Source organism: Elephantulus edwardii, unplaced genomic scaffold (assembly GCF_000299155.1).
Source record: "Elephantulus edwardii isolate Elephantulus edwardi_28Jun2011 unplaced genomic scaffold, EleEdw1.0 scaffold00038, whole genome shotgun sequence".
NCBI lineage: Eukaryota > Metazoa > Chordata > Mammalia > Macroscelidea > Macroscelididae > Elephantulus > Elephantulus edwardii.
Window position 1 is genome coordinate 3,785,360 of NW_006399788.1, and position 7,435 is coordinate 3,792,794.

Consider the following 7,435-nt stretch of genomic DNA (forward strand, 5'->3'; position numbering starts at 1 on the left):
TCCAAAGTATGGAAGACGAAGCCCCAGAATCCTTGCCTCCAAGGAGTAGCCTGGTTTAACCCTCTCAAAGATGAACTGTTCATTTTCTTGGCAGTCCAGGGTACATTCAATACTCTTCTCCTTCTCTCTAAGGCAGCTCACAGCGTGCAGCTGGCCACCAATGAAAATTTACGTTTCTGAGTTCACTCTCTCACTTTAGACCTTAGCTTTCAAGGTCCTTTAAGAACCTGAAAAATAGCAAGTGAGCAAGAAAGCCAGTGAGATGGATGTCCTAACACTTGTCCAGCCTTCTGTTTACTAGAGTAAGTTTAAATCCATCCTGCATTCAGGCAAAGTCCTTATTTAGTTAGGGAGATGAATACCAGACCAGGCAGTGGGAATTTAGGGGAGCTCACCACAATTAGCATACATTTGAAGAAACTGATTTCCTAGGTTTTAGTGGGAAGAGAACATCTTCAAAATTGGGTTACATGAAAAAGAATCCCACGACTATTCAAAATTAATGTCCCCATGGTTATCTACTATGTTGTATTAAATAACATCTGACTGCAACCACCTGGGGTTCTTTTGCTTAATCACTTTATGTGTGTTAACTCTATATGTGCCCAAAAATATAATATATAAGCTCTAAGCTAATAATGTTGGTGTTGTCAATATTGGACATTTCAACTCCTCCTCTCATTTCAGCTATCAGTGCTATAGACAGCTCTCAAAGTTGTCCAGTATCTTTGAGCTTCACTCACTCATCTAAGACCTTACCTTTCAAAACTCCAGTGAGAACTTTAATGTACTAAGTCCAAGATGGAGCCCTTCATCTCCTGTTCTTGTATTCTCCCTGCCCTCAGAAGACAGTGTTACCATTTCTTGATTCATTTAACTTAGGAAATCTGGTGTGATTATTAAACTGTTCTGTCCTCCCTGCCGCCAACAACCATATCTAATCAGTCATTAAATTTATTGATTTAGGGAGCTGAGTAGTATCACCTCAGTTATATAAACTTTGTAGAGCAACTCATGGCACTTAATGACCTCCATAGAGTATGGAATAGAATTAAAATTCTTAATGTACCAGTTGTTTACCCCAATTTAAGTACAGGGAATGGGAATAGAGAGGGGAGTATAATTGAAGAAACTGTCAGAAGGCTTTGAATGCCAATCACAGTTATAATTTATTTATGTAGTGGAAAATCATTGAAATATGTTTGGGGAAAGGAGTAAACTTAGGAAGCTAAAATTGGCACAATCTTCCTCCTTGCAGTTCTTTCTTTCTTCCTTCTTTCCTTTCTAATTTTGGAATAGAAAGTATGAAGGAAGGTTTCCCAAATCACTACCACACCACCCACCACCGAGTCGGTGCATTTTGCCATTCCAGTCACTGGCTGGTGCCTATACTAGGCTGCTAACTAAAAAGCTCACATTCACTCAGGGGCACCTAAGAGTAAAGATCTGATGGACTACTGAAAAATCTCTCACTAAAAATTATGGAGCATAGTTCTACTTTTACACCCATGGGGCCACTTTGAGTCACAAGAGACTTAGTGGTAAGTGTGAACATTTCCTCTGGCCTAAAATCTTAAGGGGACAGAATTACCCTCCTCTCCTAAAGCCCAGCCCAGGCACAAGACCACTTAAGTCAGAGCATGCACCAACAAATAACAGAAGAAAGAAGAGAGCTGGCCAGAAGACACATGGGCCCTAAGTCCCAGAAGAGGGGCCAGTCTAAGTCACATCTAGCCCTGTATCAATACCACTACCCTGCCTTCTGCCTATTGCTATGTTTGTCACCAGCCCAGTCTGACACCATTTTGGGCCTCAATCCATTCATACCTTGGGTGCTGAATAAACAATATACTGCTGCTACACATGGCCTCCAGTTGTTGTCTGTTGGCATGTTCTCTGGGTTCAAAACAATCAAGGGACCTAAATGGAAACCTTTTAGTAACTGGTATGCACTCAGGAAACCGGACAACATTTCACGTAGAAGCTGGAGGAAGAATGTGGCAGTTGCCTCCAGGCCTGATCATTCCTTGAGAAACCTGAAGACAAAGCTCAAAGACCAGACTAGACAATGGATCCTGATAAGGTTGGGCCTGCTCATAAAAGCCCAGACTCAAGTTAATTAACAGCTCTAAATTCCTAGTCAAATTTTTCCCTTGTTCTCCCTAAAAACCCCTATAAAAAGAGGCTGCCCTTGATTGCCCATACATGTGCCCACATCATTTTTACTTTTTCTGCTCATGGTCACTGGTGTCCCTCTCAGACCGTGCAATGAAGTCCTGTTCATTTCTTGAGACCAACTTCTTTCTTTCTCTCTCTCTTGCCCTCAACTCTTTTACTATCCAACAGAAACAAGTATTGTAGTTGGAAGTTCCATAGAAAGGTCTACAATGCTCCTCTGCACACTCAGACCCCAGCCCAAAGTATAGCCTGTTGAGTGCAGTCTCCTAATCCTGATGCTTTTCTGATGTCTACATGCTCACGTCCCCAGAGGACCATGTCTTTGACATTCTTGGACATGAGAACTAATTTTTAGCTGAAGATAAACCTTTTTGAAATATGGGAATAGATCTCAAAACGGAAAAAGAAAGCAGAGTATGAAGACATTAATAAACACAGAATGTCTGTGACTATCCCTTAGCCATTTAGTAGAAGCTGGCCTGCCCGGTGACACAGTCCTGAGGGTGGCAGATGTACATACCAACTCAAAGCTCCCTGGTGGGACTGTCACTCCTTTGGGAAACATCTTGCTCCATTAGCTAATGAGAGTGCCAAAGGGAGATAAACACCCATTAGGCTGCCTCTCCCTGGGGCACTGACCTTTTCTGCAGAAGCTTCTGCAGGCTGGCATGCCTGGCAGAAGGAGGGGGCAGAAATGAAGAGAAAAGTGGAAAATACCTACAGAAAAGGCCACGCTGCAAAAAGGGCCTGTGATGCCATGCCTTTGTAACTTGGCAAACAGAATTCAATGCTGTTTGAATTTGCAAACTAATGATAAGAAATAATTGCTAAATAGCTCAATAACTGACAGGAAATTACCCTCGTTTCTCCATAACAATGCAGCAAGCTCATTCAATTAAGGCTACTGTAGATTTTTTTTTTTAATGTTTGTTTACATGATTCATTTCCAACAATGACAATAGATGAGAGAGATAGAAGGATTGGGGAGGGGAGGGGCTTAAAGGGGTTTAAATCCTCCCTGTTGACAGATATTTGTTGAGGCTCAGGAGAAAGGCAGAGTTAAAACTGTTGTTTTGGGTCTCTTCATTCTGGATGTTTAGAGGTAAAAACCTCAGAAGAGAAGTGAGCCAGGGAAGTTGCAACAGGATAGTGGCTAATCAGAATTCCTGGCCTGGTAAGAGTAAGTGAGATCAGTGGGAAACCAAGGATTGCTATTGTTGTTAGGTACTGTCTGGTCAAGAACGACTAGTAACTACCCTATGAACAACAGATCAGAGCCCTGTCCTATCCTGTGACATCCTCTTAATCTCTAACATACTTGAGCCTATTTCTGCAATCAATGTGTCAATCCACCCGGTTGAGGATCTTCCTCTCTTACACTGACACTCCACCTTCCCAAGCATGATGCCCCGCTCCAATGATATTCCTCTCCTAGCAACATGCCCAAGGCATGTGAGATGAAGCTTCACCATTTTTACCTCCAAAGAGCACTTTGGCTACACCTTCTCCAAGACATAATTGTTTATTCTTTTGGCAGTCCGTGGGATATTCTCTAACACCACAATCACAGTACTCTTCTCCGATACCACAGCTCAAAGGTATCAGTTATTTTTCTGTCTTCCTTATTTATTCACTGTCCATCCTTATTCACTATCCAATGGCATGGTCTGAATCCTTAAGGCATAACTTAATTCTCAAATTAATTTTTACTCCATGCAACTGCCACCCAAGGAAGCTGTAGATGGGCAGCACACAACTCCTGAAAAAGGTCTGTCATTGTGGGCATTGTTTAAAGTCACTAGGTACAATCATTCCCTGACCAAGGGTATCCATAGTTCAGTGACAGAATTAGCACAGTCTATGTATCTGCATTATGCAGATGACACAACCCTGCTTGCTGAAACTGAGGACGACCTGAAGAGCTTGCTGCAGAGGGTCAAGGACTGCAGCCTCCAATACGGATTATGACTGAATGTCAAGAAGACAAAGATTCTCACCACTGGACCAATTGGCAGCATCAGGATGGATGGTGAAGAAATTGAGATTGTTCGCAGTTTTAGTTTGCTTGGCTCCACAGTCAACAGTCTTGGCACCAGTAGCCAGGAAATTAAAAGGTGCATTGCCATGGGAAAGTCTGCTGTTAGGGACCTCTCCAAAGTACTAAGAGCAATGGTGTCTCTCTGGAGACTAGATGCGTCTGATAGAGGCCATGGTCTTCACAATCACTTGTTATGCATCAGAGAGTTGGACAATGACCAAGGAGGACAAAAGGAGAATTGATGCCTTTGAGCTGTGGTGCTGGAGAAGAGTATTGAGAGTACCATGGACTGCTAGGAAAACAAACAGATTCATGCTGGAAAGGGTTAAACCGGGTGGCTCCTTGAAGGCAAGGATTCTGAGGCTCCATCTAACATACTTTGGACATGTTGTAGGGAGAGACAGTCCTTGGAGATGGACATAATGCTTGGGAGGGTGGAGGGACAGCACAGGAGGGGAAGGCCCTCTATGATGTGGATTTATTCAGTGACTGGGGTAATCAGGATGGGAGTGTCAGAGACAGTGCAATTGGCACAGGACAGAGCAGAGTTTAGGGCTGTTGTACATAGGGTCACTATGAGTCGCAAGCAACTCGACAGCACATAACAACAGCAGCAATGTAGGTGACACAGGTTTGATTCTAGATCAAGACCCCCTCATGCATAGTTGTCATCTGTCTGCCAATAGAGGTTTATCTGTTGCTATAATAAGCAGAGCTTCCTGACAGAGATGGACTAGGAAGGGAGACTTGGCATTTATTCAGTATATTAGAACTATAAGGATCTCACCCCCAGTCTATCATGTAGATGGTACAAGGTAGCATTTTATTCTGTTGTGCACGGTGTTGCCATGACTCAAGGGTTGACTCTAACTACTTCAGAAACTCTCTGCCATTGAAAATCCTGTGGAATACAATTCAAATCTAATAACTGTGGGGTCATCATGAGTCAGAATTAACTAGAAGACATTGGAAGCTGGTTGACACCGGACCTGAAAATCATCCTCTTCCAAAACTTGTCTCCAACCTTCTGTCTTACTAATTCTCTTCCAGAGTCAAATTTCTAGCTCTGGAGAAGCAAGCCTTAATTCTGAGTTTCATGTCCTGTTATTGTTTTGTACCACTGAGTTGGAACCAACTCATAGCTTACCTTCCAGTGGGTTTTCAAAGGAAGTAAAGAGCACAGGAGGAGACTGCCCATCTTTCTTCCCCAGAAAAGATTCAAACTGCATACTTTGCAGTTTGCAAGGCAACTATTTACCACTAAGCCAGGGACTTGGAATGGAGGAAGAAAGTGTATTGTTTTAACTTAGGATGTTTACTATTCATTGAAGAATTTGTGAAAGCTAAAATTCTTTTTAAATTTAAAAGAAGGAAGCTCTTAAGATGAAACTGCTATTTCTGATCGGAAGACAATTCAGTGCAAGTAGTCCATTAATACTCTTCTTCATCATTCACTCTAGATCACTATCCTCTTTGCCCAGTACACCAAAGAAGAGCTTTCCATCAGTTGCTTAGGGACGAGAGAGAGAGAAATCTAGAACTCCATTCTAAATCTGTGTGGTTGAGTCTTGTAGCATCTCTGAACTTTGTTTCTTCTTGGTATACATTCAAGTGAGCAATAAGGAAAAACATGTTCTCATAAATTAGTCACTCCTCTCTGGATAAAATTATCTACCTATTATCAAAATAATCCCAGGCCTCATATCATTCCTCACTCCTACCCTCAATCAAAGTGGCTCTGACAAGTTCCCTAGATCGCTAAAGGTCAGCAGGTAAATGAGAAGAGAGTGCAGGATGGATAAAGAGAGTAGTTATTTCACACAAATATCTACTCAGAGTTGTTCTCTAGTTTCTAAATCTGGAATAACTAATCCCAGCTGGCAGAGTTTTCCTCAGTCCTGTGGTTTTGACTTTTCTTGCATATAAGCAATATACCTAGGTACAAAGAAAATGATAGCAAGTAAGAAGGGTGCAGCAAATAGTGTCATCTTTAGGGCAGGTTGCATGGGTGATCCAAAGCATGTGTTGCCCCTTATAAATGAGCTAGTACACTAGTGTTTCGAACTACTATAGACCAGTTCATTTATGGCTGACAAAACGAAATTAGGATTGACAGAATATGAAAAAGGTAGATGCCTGGCACAATGACTGGAATAAGAAAAATTATAGGTTGAAGATAGGAAATTGAAGACTTGAATGTGAGTCCTTTAAGGAGCTTGAGGGAAGTAGACTTTTTACGAAGACAATGGAGAGGGACACATATTCCAAGTGGTGTGGTTAGCTGCCATCTTTGAGCAGAGCACCATTGTTTCAGACTCTGTCAATCAAGAGTTGTGGTTGCTGTGCAATAGACATATTATCCTTGTTTTCTAAGAGAAATGTTAACTTTTTTTAGCAAGGTATTAATCTGCAATTTCCCTTGTATCAGTTATCCTCCAGGCAGCCATATTTTGCATATTCCAGGCTGTCCTAGTTTCTCACCTTATCAGCCATGACTGAACTGGGAAGAACTCATTTGAAGCCCTGAAATAAAATCAGGATGCCCAGTTGAGCCTGAATTTTTCACATTGAAATTTATTGTCATTGGAGAAGTTTTAGGCATGTACCCATTCCTGTTCAAGTGAGACTCAATCCCTTCTCCCTTCAAACCTCCTTCCTCCTTCCCTAGCCCTGTTATGCCCCTAACCCTGTACCAGAGATCCCAAATCTTTTGGAAAGACGGTTCTGTTTTCCTGCCTTGAAACCCAATTACAGTTGGTTGTCATGAAATTAATGTTCACAGCCATGAAATTATGCTATAGACGCTTTATAGAAATCACTCAATCAAACAGAGTGAAACCTTTTTTATACGGTAATCATTTCCCACCATCAAATTTCATAGGAAAGAACAGTTTGATTGAACCACCTAGTTAAACTGTGTATGAAATTAGTCATTCTCACCATAAACAGTGTTCTGCTCCCTTCCCAGACAAAAGCTAACAGAATCAAGGTAGTAATTGGTTAGGAAATGACAGGTCCTAATTCTACCTGAATTGTATTCTTGCTCTATTTTAGCATCAAACTAGAAATTCTAGAGTTATATTTTCATAGTGTGGGCATTTTTTTCCCCTTCTGAGGTGGTCTGATTTGTGGTAAAGCCAGAGTAAAACCTAACTTCTGAAGCATTCACCTATTAACGAGCAATGTGATTTAGGGGGTGTTTTCCTCTCTGGACTTACA